This window comes from Oncorhynchus mykiss, chromosome 4 (genome assembly GCF_057628025.1).
Source record: "Oncorhynchus mykiss isolate SJ-2025 chromosome 4, ASM5762802v1, whole genome shotgun sequence".
NCBI classification, from domain to species: domain Eukaryota; kingdom Metazoa; phylum Chordata; class Actinopteri; order Salmoniformes; family Salmonidae; genus Oncorhynchus; species Oncorhynchus mykiss.
This window is the reverse complement of record NC_143025.1, coordinates 31,045,827-31,057,601: the sequence shown is the minus strand read 5'-3', so window position 1 is coordinate 31,057,601 and position 11,775 is coordinate 31,045,827. Positions and strand designations below refer to the sequence as shown.

The window sequence follows — 11,775 nt, the reverse complement described above, 5'->3', positions numbered from 1 at the left end:
TTTCCTGAGTCTGGCCAAAAGTTTTAGTCTACATCAGAAATGGAACACTGTCCGTGATGATGTCATCAGGAGGTGACTGTCTCCTAACTCTTCACTAAGGTGGATCTCTTTCTATCAACTGAGTATAATGTATCTATGGGCTAAAAGTGAATTATTATTATTATAAGTTATTATCATAGTAATAGTACTGTTGTCTGGCTTGCAATTCTAAATAATGTAAATAAAACTAATTCCAGTACAACAGTTGTAAGTGTACTAACAGTGTATTGTCAATGTCATTACTATGGTGAAAATAAATGGGTTTTTTTGTATTGTAAAATGGAACCCTATCAAATGTTTTTTCCAGTGTTGAATTGAAGTTATTCAATGTTTTATTTTGTTGACATTATTTGTCAACAGAATCGAATGTAATTTCTTCCACACAACAACCATAGGCAACATTGAATTAAAATGTCCTGTGCTTCATGAATTTAGCTACCATGAGTTAGTAGTTTGATTACTCCATCAGGCTATCAAAAGAAAGAGTTCTCCTCAAGGAGAAAAAAGCATTCTGATTGGGTACTGGGGTTTGACTTAATTGAAACCATATGTATAGCATGAGGAATTCTGGGATTTTGGCATGCCCCCAAGAATCCTCAGAATGTGATGTTTTTTTTCTCTCTCTCTCTCCCTCCTCCGAGCTCCCTTTTTTTCCAGGGGTGTCTTGCATCAGTCCATTGTATGTGAGAGGGACCTGAGCTGAGCGAGAGTGAACAGAGAGAATAGGCAGGCTTGGATTCTAACAGACTGAACTGGGGACACGGACACTCACAGGAATACTCCACCGCCTCCTCGGAACAAATGTTTTGAAAGGATAAACTCTTTAAAAGTACGTTTCAATTGTCCTTTTTCTCTCTAAAAAAAATAATCAAATATGACTTTCTTCTCCGTGTGTTTCGATGGTAAATGGATTGGGTTTCACTTGAAGCTAGATATATGCTTCTATTTTCTGTAGAATTGTGTCAGTACCTCACATTAGTCTAGGTGTCTGTGTTTTTAGTGTAGTTTTGAACCCATGTCCCATTTGCAAGAGAGAAAGAGAGAGCGTTGCTGTTTGCATGGCAGACTAGAATAGATGATAGCAGAGAGACATGATGCAGCCTTTCGCATATCCACGCTTCACTGTGAAAGCACTGCTGCAATCCAGCTGCTACGCAAATGCCATTACAAACATACTGCATAATACTGTTGCTCTTGTTTGAATTTGAAAATGATTGTGCATTTGCTTGGGTTTTAATGTAGACTATTTGCACTTATCACAGAATGTGATGGCATTAAAAAAATTACTCAATGTTGACTTAAATACAAAACCTAGGAGGCTCATGGTTCGCACCCCTTTTCATAGACTTACACGTAATAATGACAGCTTCCGGAGGACGTCCTTCAACTTATCAGAGCAATTGCAGCATGAACTGATATGTTGTCCACCCAATCAAAGGATCAGAGAATGACTATTGTACTGGAAGCATAAGCTACAGCTAGCTAGCACCGCAGTGCATAAAATGTGGTGAGTAGTTGACTCAGAGAGAAAATAGTTGAACAGTTTTGAACAAATAAGGGTTTTTTAAAAATCTGATTTTTTTTTTTTTTTTCACTTAGCTAGAAAATGCAGCTAGCTAGTTTAGCCTAGTATATTAGCTATGTTGACTATGATGTTACTTTAGCTAATATGGTGACAACGATGTACGCTGTGTGTAGCGGTTATGATATGAAGGTTTGTCTTGGAGAGGTTTTTTCGCCTGGTCACAGACAGCTGATGTATAGTGCATTGAAGTCCACAAGCGAAGGGAAAAGGTGAGAGGAGGAGAGCGCGTAGATGCGAGAAGGAATACAACAAGCAGTTTTTGGGGAGTTTTTTTTACAATGAGCTGTTTGTAATTGGCTACGAAAGGGAACTGTTTGCGTGGGATCAGGAGTGTATTCATTCCCGTGATTCTGTAGGAAAAACGTTTCTTAAACGGAACGAATACAAATACCTAAATTTGTCCAATAGAAACTCTCGTTTGGAATTGTTGGACTAATGACTACGCCCTAGATTAGTTAGATGCAGGCAAGAGTTTGCAAGGCAGTATTGAATGTGTCACTCTCTGTCAAATTCTTCTCTCGACCTGTGCACCTACGTTGTAGTCTTTCATTCATAGGCTAGGTTGTAGCAACCTCATGATGAGTACAGGGAAAATGTCAGTATCATATTGTAGCCTTAACCTATTGAATTGAACTGGGTGAATGGAATATGAATGACAGTCATCCAGTATGCTGTAGTACAAATAAGACCATACTCATAAAACATAATTGTCCTCATCTTAAATGGCACCGACTGCCACTTATCAGTTATGCCATACATTACAGGAAGTTAAACATTTGCTTGGTGGTTACGTCAGTTTTTTACTACGTATTAGTCAATGGAGAATATAGCCTCACATATCCTAGATATATCTGTGACATTGAAAATTCTTAGAAAATTTGTTCAGCAAAATAATGTTGTGCTTCCCAGCTGATAGGATATTGAAGGTCTTTGTTTTGGCTGGTGGAGCAGCAGTGAAACTAATGTAGAAATTGCTTGAGGCTTTTTCACTTTCGTGCTGCCACTTCAAAGCCCAGAGAATTTGTTCTGCTTTGTTTTGGTGGGTGGTCATTCACTATGTTTAGGAAAAGTTTAGCAACTTTTCACCACTTGAGTCCTGTCCCTGACATGTTATTTTGGCTTGGTATTATCATACTACGATATATTATGTATTGTCATTTAGACTAAGGCATGTACAGTATAATGCTATGGTCTCAAAGATTTCCTCATGGACAAACTTTGACCTCCTAGCCTGTAAAGAGCACACCAATCATATTTGTGTGTCAGTCTTTGTCCTCTTGTCATGCAGGCGGTATGTAGGTGTTCGTGGGTGTTATGGAGGTAGTATGTAGACGGTATGTATGAGGTATGCAGGTGCCCTGTGTTATGTGGGTGACATCCACACAGAGGCTAAATTCTACCATTTTTATATGGGGTTTGTAATAATAATACAGTCACTTAGCAGGAGACATTTTTATCCCAAGCAGTTATATATAGACACAGACTCATGCAGGCTCTAACTGGCTGAGCCATCTGAGCCACAGGTTGGTGGAAACGCCCCCAGAGTCATAAAGGACAGTTGTTCTAGAGAGGTCAAGGTGGGGGAGCATGTGGTGTGACCCACTTAGCCATTCCAGGCAGTGTGTGTGTGGGTATGGAAGAGTGTGTGTTGAGCCGGGTTCATGACCTCACTGCCGGAAATAGCCAGCCTGACCTCTCTCTTCCAGCTCTCAACATGTGCTTTAACTTATCAGAGTAATGCACCGCAGGTATTTCAACGGCCCAGTGAACACACACAGCAGGTACTTCTGTGGCCCAGTGAACACACACACAGCAGGTACTTCTGTGGCCCCTTGAACCGCCTCAGTATGGCTTACATAGCAGTTTCTGTGTTAACATTGTGAGAATGAATATCAAGACCGAAGGTCCAACAGTCAGACATATAGTAAACCGAAATTCAGGGAATCTCTAATGGAAAAGTGATCATGCTATAGAAAAATAGGAAAACCATGGGGTGAAATCTAGACAGAGACGCCGAGACGCAGACGGGCGCCCAGACAGAAGCAGAGACGGGCGCCCAGACAGACGCCGAGACGCAGACAGAAAGGCAGAAGCAAAGACGCAGAGAGACAGACGCAGAGACGCAGACGGACAGGCAGAGACGCGGACGGACAGGCATAGAGACAGGCAGACAGAGAGAGACAGAGAGAGACACAGAGAGTCAGAGAGACAGAGACACAGAGAGAGACAGAGAGACACACACAGACAGAGAGAGACACAGACAGACACACACCCACACAGGCACAGAGACACAGGCACAGAGAGACACACCCACACAGGCACAGAGACACAGGCACAGAGAGACACACACACACACACACAGGCACAGAGACACAGGCACAGAGACGCACAGACAGACACACACAGATATACACAGACAGACAGACAGACAGAGGCCACGCCACAGACACACTGGGACCGACAGACAGAGACACACAGGGACCGAGAGACAGACCGAGGCACAGAGACACAGACCGAGAGACAGACACAGAGACGGACACAGACACACAGACAAACCGAGAGAGACATACTCAGACCCAGAGACTCAGACCCAGAGACCCAGAGACTCAGAAACACCAGATTTACTTATCATGTGCTTGAACTCAAACCCTGCCCTAACCGACAGCCCTTCTTTCCACACGGCATAGAGATAAGGTTCCCAGTAATACCAGTTGACAGAAATGTTAAGTTAGAGAAATGGTGTTAGTGAACTATTTTGATGTATAGTAGTTAGGGGTGCAAATTTCTGTCTATTTTGTTGCTGACTAACCAACCCTCATTAACCATTCAACACACAGTTCATTTTTTTCCAAACAGTAAAATGACTTGACCAAAGAAAATACTATGCATGCAGACAACAAACTGACATTTTTAATTAAGAACTTAAGGTAAATGTCTTACAGTCAAAAGGTGATTATTGAAAATGCAACTGCTGTAAAAGCAGGTAATAAAACGGCATTATCTAACATTTGCCAAAATGCAGTTTGAGGGAAAACACTTCTGAACAGCCCACCTAATGTGAGCGGTTCCGTATGCGACAGAGATTAAAATCTCAGTTAGAAACTTAGAAAGAGGGGGAATCTAATAGCAACAATGATGATGGGTTGCTAATATGACTAGGACTGTGTGCGCATTTGGCTTCTGGACAGCGAAAGAAAGTTCACGAAAACCAATAGAACAGGAGAGAAATGCTGGTTAATGGCATGAGGAAGTCTTTATAAAATAATTGCTATGGTTGGATTTTGGCTAGGCTATTTCAAAGTAAGGTTAGACCGTCCTCATTATTTGAAGTAAAGTAAAACATTTGGGTTTCAAACAATTATACTGCAAGCTCACATTGTAAAGTGGTGGGTGACTCGCTGATCGCCCGCCAACCGTTGACTAGGCTATAGTGTATGCAGTCGAATGACGAATGGGAGGCGTGCTTTAATTAGGAGTTGAGATTGAGAAATAAAAATAGTAGCTCTTTTTAATCATGGCCGTCAAAGTTTTTAACACATGATTGCATTTAGAATTGTTATTTGTTGTGCAATGACTGGGCTTAAAAAAGCATGTTTTACTTCAGTACCAGCTTTTTTGAGGAGCTTCTCTTGTGCTGTCTGACAGGTGATAGGCCATTCCACTCCTTAAACTGGGCTCTTTATGCTGTGCGTGTTCGAATCTCATCACGGACAACTTCTGCATTTTAGCTAATTAGCAACTACTTACTACTTTTTAGCTACTTTGCAACTACTTTGGAGGTTAGGTAACCTTAACCCTTAAACCTTATGCTTAACCCTAACCCTAGCCAACGTTAGCCTCCTAGCTAACGTTAGCCTCCTAGCTAACGTTAGCCTCCTAGCTAACGTTAGCCTCCTAGCTAACGTTAGCCTCCTAGCTAACGTTAGCCTCCTAGCTAACGTTAGCCTCCTAGCTAACGTTAGCCTCCTAGCTAACGTTAGCCTCCTAGCTAACGTTAGCCTCCTAGCTAACTTTTGCCACAACACATTTGAATTTTTTAGATATCATATGTTTTGCAAATTCATAACATATTGTACGGATTGCAATTTGTAACATATTGCAATTCATAATATATCGTATGAATTGTAATTCAGAACATATCTTATATGAAATGGATGATGGACATCCACAAATTAATACTGTACTAAACGAAACCTAACAAAACTTATATTTTCGGCGGCTAACTAGTACTTCATTTTGATGTACTATTGTGATTCTTATAGGACAACTGAACTGATGGTTAGTATGCACAGTCACAGTCAGTCTCGTCCTACTCTAAGTACCAGTGTAAAGAAATATTACAACCACCTAAACATCTTTTCTGATTCGTGATCAATTCTGAGAAAACTGGGCTGAAGTGGTCTCTTCCTGGTTCAGATGAGAACAGAGTGAATAAAGACATGAATAAAGATAACTACTTTTCTTTAAGTGGGAATATGCAGTGATTAAATGGGGAGAAGAAAGAGAAAGAGGGAAGAAAGGGAGCTGGTCTCTTAACGCCTCACACAGATGGATGGATTGGCAAGAACCTGAAAACAACAAGAACATTTTATTTCTCTCTCAGCTGTCTCTCTCCCTCTCTTTTGCTCCTTCTCGTGCCTAGTACTTAATAATAACATGTTGTGTATCCGAATAAGTAGTATGATTTTGTATGATATTCAGGGTCCAAGAAAACAGAATCATTCAAACTGTCTAAGTGTTCTGTGTTCAGGAATGTCTTTGGATAGATGTATTTATTGGAAGCTTGAAACTACTCTGTAATAGTACAGTAATTGTGATGGTAGTAGAAATGGCAATATTTGCAAGCAGCAGTAATAGTAGTTAGGGTTGGGAGGTACACAGATTTTCATACCATTTCTGTTCCATACCAGGTATACAGTATTACCGGAAGTGCACCCGCGGCACTATTTTTTCTCTTTTTTTGGGACGCACAAAACATTTTACTCTACAGGGATCTATGTCTATGTTGTGACCAAGAAGCTTGATTATTGACATTTAGCTAGCAAGTTAGCGAAGCAAATGCATAGCTGGAGCCCTGAGCTGGATATCATTTATTTGACACATCTTAGATGTATTAGTTTTACTGAACTTATAAGCAGTGGCGTATGGTTTGGATTTTATTTACAGTATTGCAAATCATCTGTTTTAGAAATACCCCAGTATACGGTATACATTTTATCGCCCAAGCCTAGTGGTCGTGTTACATTTACAAGTAGTAATTGTGTAATTTATTGAAGTAGCAGTAGTTGGATTTTAATTGGTAGTATCGATATTAACGTATTTAGTTTAGTAGTATAGAGTTGAGATGGAAGGGGAAAGACAGTGAGAATGGAGCAGGTCTTGGGCTCTGACATGATTTAAACACCATGGGAGGAAATGGAAAAGGACTTCTTGGATCTGATAATTGAGTTTCCACATTTAACATCCAAAACTGAGGGTTAGGGCCTTAGAATCAGTTAAAATATGTATTTATCTCGCCCCTTTCTCTCTTACTTTGTCTTTCTCACTCTACTCTCCCTCTATCTCTATCTCCCCTCTGTCTCTCTCAGGTCTCATTTAACCCAGCTGGGTATCATTAACAGTGAATAGAGTCCAGATATTCTTACTAGTCAGAGAGAGGGTCACTAGTATATGGGGCTGGGAGGGACACCAACCGGGAGTGTGTGCACAAGTGTGTATTTGAGTGTCTCTCACAGAACCCTACAATTGTGTTGTTGGTTTAGATTGCATCATGATGCGCAAGAAGTATGTGAGAAAATTGCTAATATCGGTCCCATGACTTGAAGTGGATTTCTTAGAATGTTAACATGTGGAAACAGTGCAAGGGAAACTAAACCAAGGCATGGATTGCTTTCATACTTTGTCCATAGACTGCTTACAGGGTAAGGAAACCAATGTGTCATTTAGTCATTTGGGTGAACTACCCCTTTAACATTATCACCCTAAGTAGCACCTGTGGCCCGCCCATGAATGTTTATAGTCTTCCCTTCACCTCGCTTCCAGATGTCACACATTAACATTCCTCTAATGACCAGGGAGAGAAGGGCTGTGGGTGTGTTTGTGCTCGCCTATTGTTTACATCTGGCTTTGGATAGAAAGGCTACCTGGGGCGGCAGGTAGCCTAGTGGTTCGAAAACTAGAGAGGCGGTAGTCAGCAGCACCTGTGGCTGGTCATAGAAGCTAGGCTAGCATTGGGTTACACACACACAGTCCCAGCTAATGTCTGCAGAACCAATAAAATGCTCTCTGCATTGCTTTGCAGTGTTAATATGCCTGTCTATCAGCGGGCAAGTCTTTCGTTGTACAGGAATGTAAGCAGCCATAGCGTGTTTTTTTTGGGGGGGGGGGGGGGGTTGGAATAGATCAACTATGAAATTAGCAGATAGAATTGAAGTCTATCAAATAACATTATTTAATCCCCTTTTTTATATATTTATTCATTATGCCTCTACCCCCCTCTTCCCTGGTTGGAAGCCTTGGTGTAAGTATAACATTTCTTTCCTAATCATACCCTTGAATTAATAAAAGTTTGAATTTAATAGCCCACTAATCACTACCAGATTGTCACGGTCTTGGCCCACACTGACTGAAGTTGGGAGTTAATTATAGCTTTCAGATAAACTATCTTCTTTCTCTCTTCTCTGTCTAATAGTCTGTTTCAGTGGCACATGTGACACATACAGATGAACGTGGTACCTTCCGGCATTTGGAAATTGTTCCCAAGGATGAACCAGACGTGTGGAGGTCTACAATTCTTTTTCTGAGGTCTTGGCTGATTTCTTTTGATTTTTCAATGATGTCAAGCAAATAAGCACTGAGTTTGAAGGTAGGCCTTGAAATACATCCACAGGTAGCCCTCCAATTGACTCACATGATGTCAATTAGCCTATCAGAAGCTTCTAAAGCCATGACATCGTTTTCAGGAATTTTCCAAGCTGTTTAAAGGAACAGTCAACTACTGTAAGTGTATGTAACCTTCTGACCCACTGGAATTGTGATACAATGAATTATAAGTGAAATAATCTGTCTGTAAACAATTGTTGGAAAAATTACTTGTGTCATGCACAAAGTAGATATCCTAACAGACTTGCCAAAACTATAGTTTAACAAGACATTTGTGGAGTGGTTAAAAAACGAGTTTTAATGACTCCAACCTAAGTGTATTTAAACTTCCGACTTCAACTGTACATCACAGTATAGGTTAGGTAGTTCATGCTACATTTAGTTACTGTATATAAATATTTGGTCCGCGCACATCCTGAATACAAGAAGAAGAGAGGGGTGCCGAAGGGGAAACGATTGTGTCACAGTTTATATTATTCTTTGTTTATTAATGCAGCCTTCTCCTGGATCATGTATAACTAAAAAAAAAAACAGCACCTCCCATCCTAGGGGTTGACTGTTTCAGAGTGGGATGTGTGTTTCAGAGCAGGTTATGTGTAGTGACAGGTTGTGTGTTTCAGAGCAGGTTGTGTTTAGTGGCAGGTTGTGTGTTTCAGAGCAGGTTCTTTGTTTCAGATCAGGTTGTGTGTTTTAGAGCCGGTTGTGTGTATGTGTGTAAGTGGCAGGTTGTGTGTAAGTGGCAGGTTGTGTGTTTCAGAGCAGGTTGTGGGTAAGGGGTATGGATGCCCCTTTAATCAAGGCTGACAGGTGATTTAAGGCTGCTATCATTGGCCTGCACATCTTTACTTCACTGTAATGGCCACTATTAAAGCTAACTAGCCTGCCTGGCTCACTAAACAGTCAGGGGCTGAGGGAAGGCTGATCCTACACACACATACTGTATATACACACACACATACACACACAGAGAGAGATGCAAACATTTCAGACTCTTATCATCTCTCCAGTCCTCCTCTCTCCAGTCCTCCTCTCTCCAGTCCTCCTCTCTCCAGTCCTCTCGCTCATGGCACACAGTAGCATGCAAGTGATGTTGACAGTAGAACCAGCCAGGGCAGGGGACCAGGGGTGGGGATGGGCTGTGTGTTGACTCTACCGGCTCTCCCAGGGTGCAAGGACCATCACCCCTCTGTGTGACCATGAGAGGAAAGAGAGTAAGTCTGCACATCTGTTTCTGCACATCCCCCAAAATCCCTATTCAACAGCACAACACCCCTATCCAGTTTGCTTTTGCAATGTGAGAATGTAGGATAACCTGGTTAGGGGCTACAATGTGTTTTTGTTACAAATTTCTCTAGTATTTTCCTCCCCTGGAGAGAGGTATGTGGTTAAACACACACGCACTCACGCACGCCAGCTGAAGCTGAATAAAGAGATCACAATTCCAGCCTCAGGAAGTCTGGTTTTCTGATGGGAGTTTCTGTCCTTGGCCACTTCCTGTTCTGAGCCTGGGGGGACCCAATAGTTTTGGAGAACAGACATTTTCCCAGCACCTGAAGCAATGCTCTAGTTTTATGATTCAGGAACAGCAGACTATAAATTAATACAATAAACTTGGATGAGCTCGGTATCAAACACGCACACATACACACAAACTTCTGATCTATGAACAGTAGACTAAGCTACTACAATAATTTGAACTATGTGGCTATCAAAATAGTACCTCTACGTTAATGCAATACTGTCAGAAATTAAATGAAAAGCAGACTAACAAGAAAGACACTTTATTTCTACTTATCCAGGCTCCTTTTCAGCCGACTACTTTTTCCACTTAATATTAACTGGGCAATTTTTCATTTAAAAGTTTCTATTAGTCAGTCTGTCAAGCCCTTGTCCGTTAGAATAAACGATATGCATCTTCTAGCGATCTATTGATAGGGCAGGCGCCTGTCAGTCACAAAACAAGCCCTGACAGGGAAACGCAGCAGAGAGGAAGAGGCGAAGCGAGAGGTTTTAATCTTGCCAAAATCTGTCCATAATAACTCCAATGCGTTTCTATGGGATTATTTGGGATCGAAGCTTGTCACCTGCCTTCCCGCCTTTGGAAAAACGATTCACGGCCAGCATTATGGGCGAGCCTTAGGGGGCCTGGCCCGCCCTACCGTGCCTCCTTGCCCGTCCAAGTAAAATATTTATAATTTATTTGATCAGGATGTGTCAATCTCAGTTAAACCATCCGAGCGAGCAAAACAGCGCCCCCCTGTCTCAGTATGTGTAGATCATGTATATGATACTGTCTGGACCCTGTCATACTATTTCTGTCCAGACAGCATCAGATACATGGGCTACAAACAGAGGGGCGCTGTTTCGCTCGCATGCTTTCTCGGGTGATATATACTGAACAAAAATATAAATGCCACATGCAACAATTTCAATGATTTTGCTGACTTACAGTTCATATAAGGAAATCAGTCAATTGAAATAAATGTATTAGGCCCTAATCTATGGATTTCACATGACTGGGCAGGGGCACAGCCATGGATGGGACTGGGAGGGCAAAGGCCCACCAACTTAGGAGCGAGGCCCAGCCAATCAAAATGTGTTTTTCCAAACAAAAGGGTTTTATTGCAGACAGAAATACTCCGCAGCACCCCTCCCCTCCTCTGACGACCCCACGGGGGAAGTAACCGGATGTGGAGGTCCTGGACTGGCTTGGTTACACGTGGTCTGTGGTTGTGAGGCCGGTTGGATGTACTGTCAAATTCTCTAAAAAAACATTGAAGGTGGCTTATGATAGACAAATTAACATTCCTGCAGTCTGGTGGACATTCCTGCAGTCAGCATGTCAATTGCATGCTCCCTCAACTTGAGACACCTGTGGCAATTAGTTGTGTGTCAAAACTACACATTTTAGAGTGGCCTTTAAGTGTCCCCAGCACAACGTACACCTGTGTAATGACCGTGCTGTTTAATCAGCTCATTTTTATGCCACACCTGTCAGGTGGATGGATTATCTTGACAAAGGATAACATGCTCACTAACAGGGATGTAAACAAATTGGACACAAAATTTGAGCGAGATAAGCTTTTTGTGATTTTTGAGTCTTTTATTTCAGCTCATGAAACATGGGATCAGCACTTTACATGTTGCATTTATATTTTTGTTCAGTGTAGTTTCAACAGAGAGGAAGAGGCAAAGCGAAATGGCTCACTCTCGCCAAAATCTGTCCAGTAAAAGCCCAATGTGTTTCTATGGGAATAATGTCCAGACCT

The 11,775-nt window shown here is 41.7% G+C and overlaps 1 protein-coding gene across 8 annotated transcripts in view; it reads left to right on the top strand.

The window, feature by feature from the left end:
* The first annotated feature begins 654 nt into the window (after positions 1-654).
* The window catches only part of LOC110521689 (discoidin domain-containing receptor 2), a 52,591-nt gene continuing 41,470 nt past the window's right edge, over positions 655-11,775 (top strand). For 3 of the 8 annotated variants that reach the window (XM_036968712.2, XM_021599463.3, XM_021599464.3), the window contains exon 1: positions 656-868. The gene's annotated coding sequence lies outside the window, so the exon portion shown is untranslated. Of the gene's footprint in view, positions 869-11,775 lie in introns of all 8 variants that reach the window. The other 5 variants (XM_090231869.1, XM_090231866.1, XM_021599462.3 and 2 more) reach the window with 4 other exon arrangements.